The 17,711-nt window shown below is 33.7% G+C and overlaps 1 protein-coding gene across 5 annotated transcripts in view; it reads right to left on the bottom strand.

The window, feature by feature from the left end:
• LOC114336268 (calcium-activated potassium channel slowpoke) overlaps positions 1-17,711 on the bottom strand; it is a 663,340-nt gene that overhangs the window by 432,472 nt on the left and 213,157 nt on the right. The gene's annotated exons all lie outside the window — the stretch shown is intronic.

The following is a 17,711-nucleotide window of genomic DNA, read 5'->3' as shown; positions in this document are numbered from 1 at the left end:
CGAATTATGGGATTATTTTTAATAAAATAATTTTCACCCTCGAGAAGGGGTGGCACCCACCCCCAGGGTAAAAGTGCAAGTTGGCACCATATCACCTTAGTTCCTTGAGATATCCTATAACCACCCACCAATTTTCCAGCAAATCGATGGAGGTTCAACGAAATCGGAGGCAATAGCTCATATCCACCTTCAGTGACTGCACTAATTATAATCCTTCTTTTCCCAAAGGCCATAAAAAAATAATAAAAAAAATCCTTTTCTTATTGACCAATTGCTCATTCTCGATATTCAAAATGACGGCTTTATTAGAATCTATCGAAATTAGTAAATAAAAAAATACAGATATAATTTTGAATGACAAATTTTAGACAAACTGCTCTCTTTTCAACTCATTAAGTTAAAGACAAGGTTAAAGTATAAAATGTAGACACATAATAAAAATACATCACGTCAAAAAGGCAGTCTGTCCAAACAGTTGTAGTGACAGTCAATTGTAATAAATTTTGTGGAAGTATTGGAAATAAAAGTTTATAGTGTTTTATTGGTAGATGAATGATGGATTTTCTAAAACAGTACCGACTAGAAATGGTATTCGTTCTGTTTTTTATCATTAAAGACGAGAAATATTAAGAAATGTGAGTGAAATAATAAAGAATCTTGGAGTTAAATGAAATTGTCGTTATTTCTACTGTAAAAAATATTTTCTATTCTATTATAATAACGAATTTGTTTGGACCTTTAGAATTAAAACTCAGCTGTGATTGCAAATCTTAAGGCCGATTCTCATTAGACGTGCAAGGAACCGGCAAGGCACACGCTCGGCACGGGCAAGGTTTTCACAGCCAATTCACACTGAGACAGGCTTGCCCCCGTTCTCGAACACAGTCAATGAGCATTTCATCTTGCTCCGATGAAAAAGCAGGTCTCTGTTGACGCTTCATCGTCTATTGTCACTATGAAACTGATATCAAACAACCACGATTGCAGATTGCTTGCCGGTACGGGATTCACACTGTAGTGACCTTCACGGCACATGCTAGGCAAAGATTGTTTCGAAAAGAACGTCGCATGCAAAGCCCGTCGCTTGCCGATGCCTGGCACGCATAGTGTGAATTACATCCCGTGCAGTGCATAAGATTTTATGTAAAATGTATTTTGCCGAGCCGATGCCTTGCCCATGCCGAGCACTTGCCTTGAGCTATAATGAGAATCAGCCTTTAATCTCACGTCCTAGAAGACACAATGAGATGCGTAACCACTGATCACATCTCGTACAATGGGTTAACGTCATGAAGTTCTTGACAAAAAAAAAAAAAAAAGAGAGAGAGAGAGAGAGAGAGAGAGAGAGAGAGAGAGAGAGAGAGAGAGAGAGAGAGAGAGAGAGGGAGAGATAGAGAGAGAGAGGAGAGAGAGAGAGAGAAAGAGAAATAAAGAGAGAGAGAAATAGAGAAAGTGAAAGCTGAATTTCTAGTGTCTTAAAGCTGGGAAATATCAACTAAGGGTTAGGTTTATTAGGGGTAAATTAGGTTAGTTAGTTAGTTAGATGGCCTTATCCTATCCAACTGTGGACAGTTCCACACAACGTGTTCCGCCGTCTAGTCCTCAGACTAGGGGCTCTAAGGGAATTCTCCACGCCATAGTGTTCAGGTCACCTGCTATATTATCTCGCCATCGGAGTTGAGGGCGTCCGCGTGGTCTTCTACAGTTGGGACTTCCTCGCACGCCAGTCTTACTGTTCTTTGGTTAGAGTGTCTTATGAGATGTCCTGCCCATTGGAGTCTTCTGGACTTTATTTCTTTTATGATGTTGGCGTATGGGTAAAGTTTTTCGAGCTGTTTGTTAGTTCTTATCCTATATTGTCCTGCTGCGTCATCCAGCACACGTCCAAAGATCTTCCTTGGGATTTTTCTTTCCCAAACACATAATCTCTCTTCGTTTGCCTTTGTTATCGTCCACGTTTCGCTTCCATACATCACAACGGGTCGTATGATTGTTTTATACACGTCTTTTTTTTTGTATTTTTTGTATCTTCGTACGACTTTGTATCTTCGTACGTCTTGTTAGTTGTTTCGATTGTATCCTATTGTTTATTTCTTGTGATCCGTTATTATCTTCAGTAATTGTTGTTGCAAGATACTTATCGATGGTGATGTTTTCCGAACTCTTTGTTAGTTCTTATCCTATATTGTCCTGCTGATCCATCAAGCTCAGGTAAAAATATCTTTCTTAGGATTTTTCTTTCCCCAATACGTAGTAGCTTATCGTTTGCTTTTGTTATCGTTTACGTTTTGCTATCATACACCACTATGGGTCGAATTACTATATTTCGATTAAAGTCTACGTATGTACCACCCCTTACTTACTTACTTACTTACTTACTTACTCCGTGGCGTTACAACCCTTCGTGGGTTTTAGCCGACTCGACAACATACCTCCACTGTTCTCGGTCTTGAGCAACCTCCATCCAATTGTCCACGCCCATAGTTTTCAGGTCTCCTTCTATATTATCTCGCCATCGGAGTCGCGGGGGTCCGCGTGGTCTTCTTCCAGTTGAGACTTCCTCCCACAATAGTCTTACTGTTCTTTGATCAGAATGTCTTCTGAGGTGTCCTGCCCATTGGAGTTTTTGGACTTTATTTCTTTTATGATGTTGGCGTCTGGGTAAAGTTCTTCGATAGCTTTATTAGTTCTTATCCTATATTGTCCTGATGCTTTATCCAGCACAGGCACAAAGATCTTCCTTAGGATTTTTCTTTCCCAAACACATAGTCTCTCTTCGTTGGCCTTTATTGTGGTCCACGTTTCGCTTCCATACATCACAACGGGTCGTATGATTGTTTTATACACTTGTATCTTCGTACGTCTTGTGAGTTGTTTCGATTCTATAAGGTTTTGGAAGGCAAAAGAACATCTGTTGCCGGCCTGTATCCTATTGTTTATTTCTTGTGATCCGTTATTATCTTCAGTTAATGTTGTTCCAAGATACTTAAATTCTCTAACGCGCTCAAAGTTTAAGTCATCGATGGTGATGTTCTGAGTTCTTACCGATTCTGTCTCTGCTTTGGTTATTGCGGCTCATATACACATATTTCGTCTTGTTTTCGTGAATTTGCTGCCCCATCTTCTCTGCTTCCTTCTAGAACCTCACAAAAGTCTCCTTCATCCTTAATCGGGTGTTTCATATTAGATCGACATCGTCTGCAAATGCCAGTAGTAAGTTTGAATCTTCTCGATGCAATACCTTATTCGGTTTTTCGATTCTTGCACTTCTGATTATGTGTTCCAGAGCTAAGTTGAAGAGTTGTGGTGAGAGTGCATCTCCCTGTTCTAGTCCATTATTTATTTCAAATGTCTCCGAGTATTGTTGTTCAACTCTCACCTTATATCGCAATTCACACTTTCTGTCAGTCCGATTTGGTTAATGAACCCGTTGAGGCGACAGTGTCCTGTTAAGCGACCTACAGTGATTCTCAGATCATTGCTATTCTTATTTACCAGATAAATATTCAAATATCTCTTTCGAATATAAATATAAAGGCCTTCGAATGTTTAGAAACCCATTTGTTCGTACCATTAGTTACGTTTTATCTAGTCCAATATTGTTGTTTTGGCTGTGCTTATTGCTTCGTTAACCACAGGTTTTGGGCATATGAATGTTTCTTGTATCCCTTCCCTGGCCAGTAGTTCCGCTTTTTCATTTCTTACAAGACCAGTATATCCAGGCATCGAGAGTAAACTTACTTTATTCCTTTTTCCGGTCCAAATCAGCTACTGAAGACAGTTCCAAACTCACTTGGAGTCTGTCCGATTGAATTCCAGGGCCTTTGGAATACACTTATTTGTTAGTTCCTGTAGATATATCTATATAGCAAAAATTTTCGCTGAAAAGATAATAGAGTGATTACCTAAGCTTTCACCAAGACTTAGCCTTGGTTTTCCTTATATTTTGGTTTTCCTTGGTTAATTCCACTCCTTCATCGGTTTTAGAGCCATCTGTATACCAATATTGATCTACCATTATTAGATTCATTTTATTCGACTCACATCGTACCTTCCTGGAAAGAGGACAGTAAAGCGCTCTTTGAATTTATATTTAGATTGGGTGATTTTTAATTATGTCTCCAGATTTGATCCTGGATTCCTTTTGCCTTGCTTCCTGGAATCATATGCACCGTCTGTAAGCTCCTATATTCGCTCCTATTGTAAAATAATATGTTTTTGGTATTGGACGATAGGGAGTTGACAAATGACAGGTATCTGTATCGTTAATAGATGAACCCTTTGGAATAAGAACCGATCTATTACAGCGTTTTCACAAAATCAGACGAATATTGCCAAATATCAGAGTGGACTCCTTTTCGTGGTCAACCCTGTATATGCCGCTACGGTGAGCCACAATTTAATAAGTTACAGTTGTCTTCATTCTTCTTCTGTTCTTTCGGATAGACGTTTTTGATAATTGATATACTTAATGAAATTTTTTTTTCATTTTATTAAGTGCAAATTTACAATCTACTCCAATTACAACACAGAGTATTTAGCAAATAGTAGCAAAGTCTTGAATCCTGGCATGCTTTGGGCACCATCCATCGATGGTTCTCCAATACACCTAATCAGTTAGGTCCTCTGGCCATGTCCTTTTCAGTCTTATTCCCACAAGTGGCGGCTGGTAGAGTTGTTGAATAGTTTGACTTTCATGGGCAAAATTTCTTTCTTGGGCTTTGGTTGCCTGTAGTTTAATAACATCTTCGATGAATGGTATCCCAAGGTCATTATGGATAGTTATATTGGAGACGTACCATGGTGCATTCTCTATCATGCGCAGCGTCTTTGATTGAAAAGTTTGCAGTATTTTAGTGTTGCTCGGTTTGCTGCAGCCCCATAACTTTATACCATAACTCCATATCGGCTTTAGTATAATTTTGTATAATAATACTTTGTTTTCTAATGATAACTGGGATCTTTTACCTAGGAGCCAATACATTTGTCTGACTTTTAAATTTAGTTGAGCTTTCTTGGTTTTGATATGGTTCTTCCATGTCAGCTTTCGGTCCAAATGGAGTCCCAGGTACTTGACATCTGATTTTAAGGGGATAGGAATGTTGTTAATATGAACCTGTGGACAGTCGATCCTTCTTGTTGTGAACGTAATTTGTGAAGACTTTTCACCGTTTACTTTAATCTTCCATTTTGTTAACCATGTTTGAAGTGAATTTAAATAGTTTTGCAGTTTGTTAGAAGCTCTATCTGGGTTATCGTCTGATGTAAGGATTCCTGTGTCGTCGGCAAATGTGGCCATAGTAATGTCATCATCAGCAGGTATATCAGCAGTGTAAAGGAGATAAAGGAAGGGACCGAGGACACTACCTTGAGGTACTCCGGATTGTATAGGATGATATTTGGAAAGTGAGGTATTTACTTTGATTTGGAAAAATCGCTCATTCAGATATGATTTTAATATCAGGTATATTTCATTAGGCATATTCTTTTTCACTTTATACAACAGGCCTTTATGCCACACCTTATCAAATGCCCTTTCCACATCAAGGAATACTGCCGCACACATTTTCTTTCCCTCTAAAGTTTCTTTTATATAATTTACAATCCTATGGCACTGCTGTATTGTTGAGTAGTTCTGTCGAAAGCCAAATTGATGGTCAGGTATTATGTTATTTATGTTTATTCTTTCGAGAATTCGGACTAAAAGAAGTTTTTCGAAAATGTTTGACATTATTGGTAGAAGGCTTATAGGACGATAGGAGGAGGGTTCTGTAGGCGGTTTTCCCGGTTTCGCACTCATAATTATTTATGCGTATTTCCATTGAATAGGAAAGTGACACAGTCTTATCATGCTGTTATATACAATAGTTAGCAGGACTATCGCTTTTCTAGGCAAATTCTTTAGTACATCACCATTAATTAAGTCATAACCTGGAGCCTTATGAGGGTTTATTTTATTTATCGCCTTCCAGATCTCTGTTGGTGTACATGGCTTCAGTGGTAGTGATAATTGACAAGGAGCGTCGAGAAATGTGTATACTTCTTCATCTTCAGCATTGACTTCTGTATGTAAACTAAATACCTGGGCGAGGTGTTGTGCTAATGTGTTTGATTTTTCTTCATCAGTTTTTGCCCAGCTTAGATCCGATTTTCTAATTGGTGGAATAGATGCTATTGGTCTCTTGAATTTTTTGGTCGCTTGCCATAATGAATGGTCATTAGGTGTTAGGTTGGAGATGTAATATTTAAAAGTCTCATTACGGGCCTGGATTAAAGCTGTACGTAGTTGATGTGTTAACCGATTTAATTGTGTTTTATCCCGGGGATTCCTTGACCGCTGCCATTTGGCTCTAGCTCTTCTTTTTTCATTTAAAATTTCTTTAATTTGTAAAGGAATGTTATGATCATGGGTGGTAATTTTTTTATCATCTGGAGTTGACTTCCATGCAGAATCTTGTATTACTTCTGTTAAATGTTGCACTGCTTTTTATATTTCATGAGGTTCTTTAATTCGATGTTTTAAGTTTATATATACTTCATGAAATATGTTCTTTAACTTGACTTACGTACCCAATTATCATTATTAATGATAAATTTAAATATTCTGAATACTACACAGATCATTTTCATAACTAAAATTTTATTTATTTACTTTTAACCTTTGTCAAAAAAGTTATAGCTTCTCAAAAAATGCTTGCTCCCGCTAATTTGGCGTTTTTTTTTATTTCTATGTGTCTTAATTATATTCTGTTTTTTTATAGCATCATTAGGCTTTCTCCCATCGCTCAGGAATTTTTTTGGAATAATTATTGTTTTATAAAACATCGTAGTTTTTAACAAGAACATTATAAAAAAGCAATTGGACTTCGTAAGTCTTAGGTATTCACCTAACATGACCAGTCGATATTTCAACTCTTTCGTTAACTTTGCCAAACTTCCGGTCATAACTTTTTAATCGGTAGTTATAATATAGAGTATATATTATTTGTTCTCTCATTTCTAAATCGCGTTGAATAAGACATCGCTTGTACTATGTATTTCGGCGACTTTAATGCAGTAGGTATATACTGTGCGTTGCTGAAACCGAAAGTTCGAGGTAAAATTTCCAACCTTTAATAACATCTTTGGGTCTTAAGCTCTCATTTCTCATTTGTCATTCTCTCTGTTGTAATAACGGAGGAGTTGTGTTTATGGACGGACAGACAGACAGGGATAATTCAAGGTTTTCACATTTAAATGTTGTAAAATGGGCGAATACAAGAGTTAATCAATTTTTACCGCATTTTTAATTTAAAAACCATTGGGTTTTGTAGTTTTACCACAAAAAAAAGTTGAACTGTTGTCGCAAAAATTATTGTATTAAAGCTGAAACGTTTAAAAAGTACTCGACGCATTTCTTACAATTTACACCCCAGTTAAAATAAGTCAAGTAGTAAACAGCAAACATTGTGTCTATTTTTGTGCCAACTTAATTGTAATCCTATTATATTTAGCTGTTAATATTTTTAAACTGTGCATATACAAAACGAATTAGTAGGTAATGTAGTATTGATCCATAAGTGACAAATACTTGTAATTATTTCACAGTAGAAAACAAAAAAAAAATTGATTAGAAGGAAAGAAGAATGGTAAAATGAGTCATGTATTATTTGACTTTCTGACTAAACGGCGAATTACATTTCTCAGTCCAGAAAAACGAGTATTTCTCAGAACTTAACGCAAGAGCTAGAAATTTGATCATATTTTTTTTTTCATTAATATATATCTGTAGTAAGAAAACTGGACTTGAAGAAGGCATACTAAAAGCAGGAGCACCAATTCGGCACTGGCTTCATATTCGAGGAAAATCTTGGAAAGTGGGGTCAGTCATAACCATCAAGCCCATTAACGAAAGGCTGTATTATATCAGAATGAAACTGCATAACTATTCTATAGAATCTATAGAAACTGACAAATGATCTCCCCAAACCAGACATGCCTATTATCTTGGGAGATTACAGTATAAAGATTTGCAAGGAAGCAATATACAGACCAACACTAATAGATAACCATAGTCTCCATATCAGTAATGATAATTAATCAACGTTAATATACTTTGCAGCATCCCACAACCTACCAATAAAATCAAAAATCTTCGAACACATCAACATACACAAAAAGACGTCACGACGACGTTTAACGACGACGTCACAACAAATGAAATCTATCATTTTCTAGTATATGCCAGGAGGAGTGGTACATACGTAGACGTAAGAAGTCAAAGACCTGTAAGAATGAAATCTATCATTTTCTAGTATATGCTAGGAAGAGTGGTCGTTGCCAACTCCGCCGTTGCCTGGTCCCAAGTCCAGGATGAAAAAGGAGGAGGGTTAAGCAAGGGACTAACTACTCCTTCTTGTAACAAAACACAGTTATGAAAACGAAGCACATGCCTCGGATAAGTATAGATCTTATCAGACGACAAAAGCGACGACAAAGGACAATAAATATAGGAACCGGAACGTACTAAGCCTATATCGGCCTGGAGCCCTAACTCAGGTGGTCAAAGAACTTAAATCCAGAAACATGCACATAACTGCCTTACAAGAGATCAGATGGACTGGAGAAGACACACTAAAAACTAATAAATCAGTAGTATTTTTCAGCGGAAGCGAACAGGAACATCAATTCGACACTGGCTTTATAGTCAAGGAAGGTCTTGTGGGGTCAGTCTTAACATTCAAACCCGTTCACGAAAGGTTCTGTTATATCAGACTCAAAACAACTGCATAACCATTCCCTAGTTGCTGCCCGTGCACCGACAGAGGAAAAGGAAGAGCATATAAAAGATAACTTCTATGAGAAACTAGAGGAACTGATAAATAATATCTCCAAACAAGACAGGCATATTATCTTAAGAGATTTCAATGCAAAGATTGGGAAGGAAGCAGCGTACAAACCAACAATAGGTAACCATAGTCTTCACGATGTCAGCAACGATAATGGAACAAAGTTAATAGACTTTGCAGCGTCTCACAACGTACTAATAAAATCAACAATGTTCGAATACAAGAAAATACACAAAGAAACATGGGTCTCCAACGACGGCGTCACAAGAAATCAGATCGATCATCGAGAAAATTAAAGAGAGGGAACCCTAAGAGGATCTGATGGAGACACGGATCCTTTTCTGGTAAAAATGAAGATAAGAACAATAATAGCGTCCCAAAAAATATACAAGAACCAACACCATTATGGAATAACTAAGTTCCACGTAATAATGAGACAAAACAGAAATTTCAAAAGGCTATAGAAATAGCTCTAGCACAGGCAGAGAACTATAACAATATGGACTCAGCTTGGAAAAATATAAAATTAGCTCTGACAAGTGTATCAGATAAAATACTAGCACACAAAAAGAAAACAACAAAAAATGGTTCGATGATGATTGTCTGAAATCCATAACAGAAAGAAATACGGCTAGAAGAAAACAATAATGAAACGTATAAACAAAGAAGAACAGAGACAAAAAAACTAATGAAATGGAAGAAAAGGGAGTATCAGGAACAAATAATCAGAGATATAGAAGAAAAAGAGAGAACAAACAAGCAAGACAGTTCTTCAAAGGAGTTTCAGAGATCAAGACCGGGTGCAAGAACAGGAAACTTCCTCAAAAACGACACCGGGCAGCTTATCACTGATGACAAAAAAATCCTAAAAACCTGGAAGGAATACTTTTATCAACTATTAAGTTCAAGGGTACGTCCAAGGGTGTACCAATCAAACTGTTATTTTTTCTCAAAGCTCGCGTGATCCTGTGGAATATTCTAGCATTTTTAAAATACTGAAATTAAAATCTAACTATAGCCTCATGTTTTCTTAACATTCTATTTTTTTATTCATTCGCTTATGTTGGACATTAAAAAATTAGGTACTTTAACAACTAGCCATGTTTTTTCATCAGTAAAGGGTGTTTTTAAAAAAGTATGGCAAACTTTAAGGGGTAATTCTGCAGGGAAAAATAATGACAGTTTACTTTATAAACATATGTTCGCAAATGCTTCGTTTCCGAGATAGGGAGTGTTAAAATTTTTGTTATAAACTGACGATGTATTTATTGCTCTAAACCCGGTTAAGATATGCAAATAAAATTTGGTGGGTTATAAGAGGTAGTTGTTGCGCATTTTTTGATATACAATTAGCAATTTAATATTCACCATTGGCGCGCATACGGGTAATATGACCCGCATGTGTGCCAATGGTGAACATAAAATTCGTAATTATATGTCAAAAAATGCACAATAACTACCAAATTTCATGCACACCTCTTAAATCACACCAAATTTCATTTGCATACCTCAACCGGTTTTAGAGTAATAAGTAAATCGTCAGTTTGTAAGAAAACTTTCAATATTCTCTATCTCGGGAACGAAGCATTTGCTTACATACGTTTATAAATCAAACTGTCATTATTTTTCATGTAGAATCACCCCTTAAAGTTTGCAATACTTATTTAAAAACAGCCTGTATTGATGAAAAACAGGGCTAGTTGTTAAAGTACCTAACGTTTTTTATTATCCAACATAAGGATGAAACAAAAAACATAATCTTAAGAAACATGAGGCTATCGTTGGGTTTTATTTCAGTATTTTTTAAATACTAGACTATTCCACAGAACTTTGAGAAAAAGTCACAGTTTGATTGGTACACCCGGTACATAATGACAATTTGCATGGCTAACAACAATATTATTACAGCGATATTGTTAAAGAATAAGACTATAACATGTTAAAAAAATCAATTAAATCACACAAGAGGTTTAAAAAATTCGAGAAATTAAAAATGACCAATTTTCAAGGTGATGCGTTAATTTCTTGGAGAAGTGTATAATATAGTATTAATTGGAAAAAAATTGAAAAAGTTGAAAAAGATAGACTTTTATATTTTACTCTTCTGAAATTTTTCTTAGATCATACCAAATGTAACAATGAGTTTTTAAAAATTTACTTTGAGGCTAATACATAAATTATAGAACAAGGGCAAAATATTCGTTTTGGCATACAAAGTTTAAAAACATCGCTCCAAGCATAAAGTGATATATGCATCAGGGGACACTAAACAAAGTTTTCAAGTGATAAATCTGTTCAAAACAAAGGTTATTTGGCTGCCAACTCTATTTTTTGGGAACTGAAACTTTCATATTCAGTCTCCAGATTTGGGGTGCAAAAACACGTCTAAATTCAATTTGGGTACTATATATACGAGGTACGCTCCATAAATTCTCCTATTGGTGCTGTAAATTCAGATTACAAATCTAGTGACATTTAGGCCACGAGAATTTAATAAATATTTTTATAAAACTGCTTATATCTTAACTTGTTAAAAAAATGTTCCCTAATTGAAGATCAACAATAAGACATAAATTGAAATAATGGGTCATCTGAAGTGACCAGTGGAATCAATTCAGTTAATTCTAAGTGGAGTTTAAATAAATATGATTTAGATATTAACAAAAATTAAATTTTAAAATTATTTACTGTTATTACAATCACTACTAGCCGAATTTATCGTCATCCAACGGTAACCAACTTCTGCAGGATTTGTAATTTTTATAGATATTTTGCATTAAAATCAAATATTAAAAAGAAGAATTGTGACAGAAATTTGTCAAACGTCACCTGTTGGCTATTTTTCTTTAAATAATTATTTTATTATGTTTAATCTGTATTATTTAATTTAAGTTTGAACTTATTCCTTTCCTATTCTATTGTCATTTATTCTTAGTATATCCCCCGCATCCAAAAACCATCGCCAGTTTAGCTAGCGATAAGGTGAAAGTGTTTTGTTTTTAATATCTCTATCTATTTAAAGTGGGATTTTTGTTTTGACATTCATTTATACGCTCTGAGCTTCGCTGGTGTCGCTCCTAGCGGTTACTAATTCAACTTTTACCGGAAATTTTTAAAGTTATTATTTAATTGTTATCGCTTAATATTTACAACGCAAAAAAGTAATTAAATTGTAATCGATTTTTTAAAGATTTTTCTAATCATTTTGACGTTCTATTGATAAAATATCAATTTCTTACTTCGGATACTTTGACAATAATCGTGTAGATGGCGCTAAGATTATAATAGATTATTTATAATTAGATATTACGGAACATTAAAAAAACTTAAATTCAGTATTTAAAACGTAAGTATATTTAAGGTAAAAATATATACCACAGCTTTGACCAACTAATATTGTTTATAATTAATGTTTTTAATTTTAATTTTAAATTAATCACTTTGACATTTATGTCAAATTTCCGGTAAACGTTTAAAAACTTGTCACTACTGGCGTTCGCGAATTTGTAAATATCCCCTCTACGTACGAGCTCACAGCGTATAGTATTTTTACTACAAAAGCGATATTACCTAGGTCAAAATTTTTGACGTAAGAGAACTGTCAAAACATTAGAATGTGACTTTTCATTATTGCCATGTTTATTATAATTATTATAAACATGGCAAAGTCACATTCTAATGTTTTGACAGTTCTCTTACGTCAAAAATTTTAACCTACGTAATAACGCTTTTGTAGTAAGAATACTATATATCCTTCCGTCTATTAGACCATTCCAGGGTGACGTCATTTGACAGCGGCTAAGCGGCAAACATATTGTAAACAAAGTACGTTTACTTCAGAAAACTATTGTTTAATTTAATAATATGATTAAAATACCAGCGTTTTGTTCAGTTGTGAAGTGTTTCAGTAAAGGTAAAAGGGATAAAGTGAGTTTTTTTAGGATACCAGCCGAATTTAAAGATCGAGATGTTTTAAATGCACTGTCAAGAGAACGACGAGAGTTGTGGGTCACGGATACTGATTTACTGATTATACCGGGTTTTTACATCCCCTGTGAGAGTGTCATAATATCCAATATTTTAGATTTTTGTAGTTAAAACCACATATTTTTTATAATAAAACGAGAAAATAGCAAAAAGAACACTGAAAACACAATATTTGCCCCTCAGGTACGCTGTTAAAGTTACGTGACCGGATATGGTCTATTGAATTTTGAGTTTTTTCGTATTAATAAATCTTCACTCATGCTTCTGTATTGGTTCGGCGTTACCTTAAATTTTTGTCCAGTAGTGTCGAGTTACTTATAGAATGTTCTAATTTATTATTATCTCTTATTTCTGTCTATTAAGTTCATTATTTAAGTGATTTTGTTTTCGTTCTTATGTATTATCTTTTCTTTCCTTCTATTTGTTAGGTAATTCTCGACTGTGATGGGTTAATTTGTCAGGTTATCAGTGTTTAGTATACTGCATTATCTTTTTATTATGTTACATTACTGCATTCATTATCAAACCACTAATTTGTACAATAGACCGGGGGATATAAGACAGAAGTTCAGCCATGATTTGTAAATCTTAATTTAATAATATGTAATATCTTAATATGAAACTGTTATATCTTAATTTTAAGTGAATAGAACATATTTTATCCAAGTTTTTTAAAAATAAATAATTTTACAATTTATTCTAGGAATTATGTCGAATTTAAAAATAAAAAAAAATTATTAATTATAATTAATCAAAATATTTAAATATTAATAAAAAAAAATTTAAGCGGAGATGTTTTGTATTAATTCATACAATTTATATTAATGCCGAGAATTGCATTTTTAAAAGCTTTTTAAAATAAAAGCAAAAATATTATTTAATATTAAGGAAGAGTAATAAATCACTGTAAGTTGTCATTCCTTTTATGATTATAACTTCGAGCATACAGTTTATTTTATTAGTTTTTGCAACTAAGGTGCACTATAAATACAGGGGCAAATAATAACTATTTCGAGATAAAAAATACAATTTTTCCTAAACAAAAAAGGTCATAATTTTTTAAAAATACACCTCGACAAAAAAATATGGCAACAGATAGTCATACTGATCATATGGTGGAAATATTTTCAAACATGATTGAAACTGAAAAGTCCACTATATACCGGTTAATACTTGAAGGAAGGATGGAACCACGTGTCAATAAAAGTCATCACCAGGAAGGCTTAAAAATCTATCGACGAAAATAAAACATTAAAAACATAATATAAGAAAAAAAGTACGTTTCTTGTATCGTAATAACAAAATTATGATTTAAAAGTTTGACGTTTCTTGTCATTATAAAGCATTAAGGGAAAAGGCGCAAAATGTCGCCTGTCAAAATTTTCAATGTGTTTTAAATATAGACTTATATGTTATCATAGACAGAATGTCACTCACCGGAGGGACCGCAGACGTTCGGATACAATTAGCGTATCTTTGCAAAGACAATGACATCGACCTTGCAAAGTAAAAGGCACTTACTCAACACACACTACCCATGGCACTAAAATACCTCATGTTGTGACTGGCTGATTGATATAAAGTCCATGCCATTAAAAAACAAGACAGAGTGTCATTCAGAGCAAAGTGACGACACCATCTTTTTTATTTGGCTCAGTGCTGTTTCACTCTTACGCATAGTAAATTTGCGACAGTGGTCCTCCCCTTCCGTGACTGTACTCACACTTAATGTCATCTAAGTTTCTCGATACAATGTGCTAGAAAGAGATACCGCAAACCAGTCCAAGAGATCTTGTCGTCACGAAGCGCGGAGGGTAGTCTCACTCTATGTTAATATATAACTCTATGGTTTTAAATGTATTAATTTTTTTCAAATCTTCAGAAAACTGATAAGTATTTTTGAAAAATTTAAACGCAGAATGAAATATTAGATTACTACTGAGGGCTGAAAGTCTCTGAAAACTTCTATACTTAATGTCTATCTTAATAAGTCATAGGGGTGAAAATAAAAAAAAATGAGTGTGATTTTTAATTGCAAATATTTCATTCAAAAGAGACTATTTATTAATTCTAAGGTATTTTCGGCCCTCGATAATAACCCAAATTTGATGGTGTATATATCAATTAATATATTTAAATATTGCTTATTTTTAATGTACGCATAAAGTACATACATCTTAAAAAAGAAACGTCGAAATCCAAAAACGAGAACCTGAGATACAGTTAACAGCTCCTTCCGCCTTTTGATCTCTCACCCAAATTTCAAGGCCGGCCGATTTTCAGGGCCACATTTTGGAGCTTTGTGGACGATTTTCTTAAAAGGAAATCTTTTTTATATTTGGTATATTAAAACTATATTTTTATATTTGGTATATATGAAGTATGTTCTTTCAAATGCGTCTAATTTTATTTTTTAATTGTTATAAACAAAGCTGCTGTGAATTAACGAAGGGGGGGGGGGGGGCAACTTCATCCCTAATTATCCTAGGACAATTTTTTCTCTTTCTAAATTTGTAAAAAATTCAGTCTTTCTAAATATGAAAAAATAATTTTTCTGCGGTAATGGTTAAAAAGTTATTCTTTGTTTTTAAGCAAAAATTGACATGTTTAAAATTATTTTTCTTTAAGTAAATTAATAGTATAAATCTTCTTCTTTCATAAACTATCCGAAGTATTACTGTAACTTCATCATTGTCTGACTTATATTGTTGCAAAAACAATTAATTTGGGATAAACAAGTTAAATAACTTTTAAACTCACCGGAGGGCCCGCAGACGTTCGGATACAATTAGCGTCTCTTTGCAAAGACAATGACGTCGACTTTGCAAAGTAACAAGACACTTACTCAACGCACACACTACACATTACACCTGAGTTAAATCCAATTACGTGGCTAAAGGTTCTAGTTCTAAACCAAGGCCAGAATCAGAGAAAAAAAAAACTTTTAAACTACTTAACCAATTACTTTTAAATTTAGAGTATAATTTAAGTACCAGAAGTCTCAGCATTCCTTGTAATAAGAAGGTTCCAACTTAATTTTTAAATAAGTTATGAACATTTATAAAAACTAAAAATTTATGACTTATTTTGTAATTTTCTAAGCAACAAATAAGGGTAGACATATAGAGTGAACGCCGTATTGAAGTTTTTTATACGATTTATGAGATTTTTAGTCTCAAATTTGTTTAAAATGCTTCACTTTTTGATAATAAACTAAAAAACCTAAAATTAACTGTTTTTTGATCTTCATTTGTTTATAACTATGTATATCATCAAAATCGGCTGCAGGAAACATATAATTTCTTATTATAGATGTCCATACTACTCAAAAAATTTGTTTTTGGGCTGAAGAGGGATGTATCGCGAGAAAAATCTTATTTCTTTGGACTATAGTCTTTCGTTCTGCGTTTAAATTTTTCAAAAATATTAGTTATTAGTTTTACTTTTATTTCCTAGTTTTCTCAGGATTCGAAAAAAATTAATACGTTTAAAACACATTTAAAATTTTGACAGGAGACATTTTGCGCCTTTACCCTTAAGAAATTTAAAAGTTTTTTTTTTATTTTTCAGTTGATTTAGACGTTTACACAAATGTATCATATACAGTCGGAAAAATGAAAGAATGCCCATGAACGAACATATAAAACACACTGTATTTTCCTGTCACCGTGTCACAAAGAAAATTGTCCAGTGCAAGTACATGTAACAATAATTATTACATGTACTGGCGCTGGCAAATTTTTTGTGTGACACGGTGACAGGAAAATACAGTGTGTTTTATATGTTCGTTCATGGGTATTCTTTCATTTTTCCGACTGTACATAAAACAATTATCAGATGGTATTTTTGTAACAGCAGCTTAGGTCTTGACAAGACAAGGTATTTAACTAAAGAAAGATGTCAAAAATATATTGACTTGGGGTGGTAAAAAACATAAGCAGATTAAAAAAAACGATGTTGGAAAGAAAATAATGCTGTAACTTAAAAGTGGGAAGCATAGGACAGAAAAAGATCTACTGCCTTACTAATAAAACACTCGTATTCTAAGGTTATTCCGTATTTATATCTAGAATAGTTATTCTAAGTATAAGGTAGATATAATACAAAAATAATTTGTTACCAATAAACTCCGTATAAGTTAGTTATAAGTATTCCCACTTTATTCCGAAATATTAGTTTGGCAACGACGCAATCTTCTACACAAATGCATAAAACAACGATATATTGGGTAAAATATGTCAATTTTGACTTTTCTCTACAAATAATACACCAAATTCCGTCATTTTTTGATGAACTACCCGCAGTTGCTTTTCCCTTTATGAGTCGTATAAACTCAAAAAATATGTAGATTACATAATTTTTTGATGGACTATGGTCGTTGTATTCTCTGCTATATTTTAATAAATCGTTATTTCTTATATTGTATGTTGAGTTTGAGCATTTCATAAAATGGCTTCGAATAAAAGGAACTTTGTATTTTCTGCTGTATTGTAATAAATCGTTATTTCGTATGTTGTATGTTATATTTGAGCATTTCATAAAATGGCTTCAAATAAAACAGAACTTTACATTAAATGGGAAAGTGAAGAAAAAGTAAACTTTATTTATTTGACTTATAAATGCAATGTAAATATATGTTAATTTCAGCATATTTTGAAGAATATTGTGAGAGATTTTCTACATATTATAGAAAATAAAGACCTTATTTTTCTTGTAGAGTGGAGGATAAGCCTCCTCCTCGCTTGTTCACAATAAGTGAATCACCTACTAATTTTTCTAAAAATCTTACATCATCTTTAGGAAACCGGATTTTTATTCTGCTTTGTTTGAAAAAGAATTTATGCTTTCTTTGAAAGTTTTCCTTTTTCGTGTATTTTCCATCATGTTAATTAAATT

This window comes from Diabrotica virgifera, chromosome 8 (genome assembly GCF_917563875.1).
Source record: "Diabrotica virgifera virgifera chromosome 8, PGI_DIABVI_V3a".
Classification (NCBI taxonomy): domain Eukaryota; kingdom Metazoa; phylum Arthropoda; class Insecta; order Coleoptera; family Chrysomelidae; genus Diabrotica; species Diabrotica virgifera.
The sequence above is the reverse complement of the archived record's forward strand: the minus strand, read 5'-3'. Positions and strand labels throughout refer to the sequence as shown.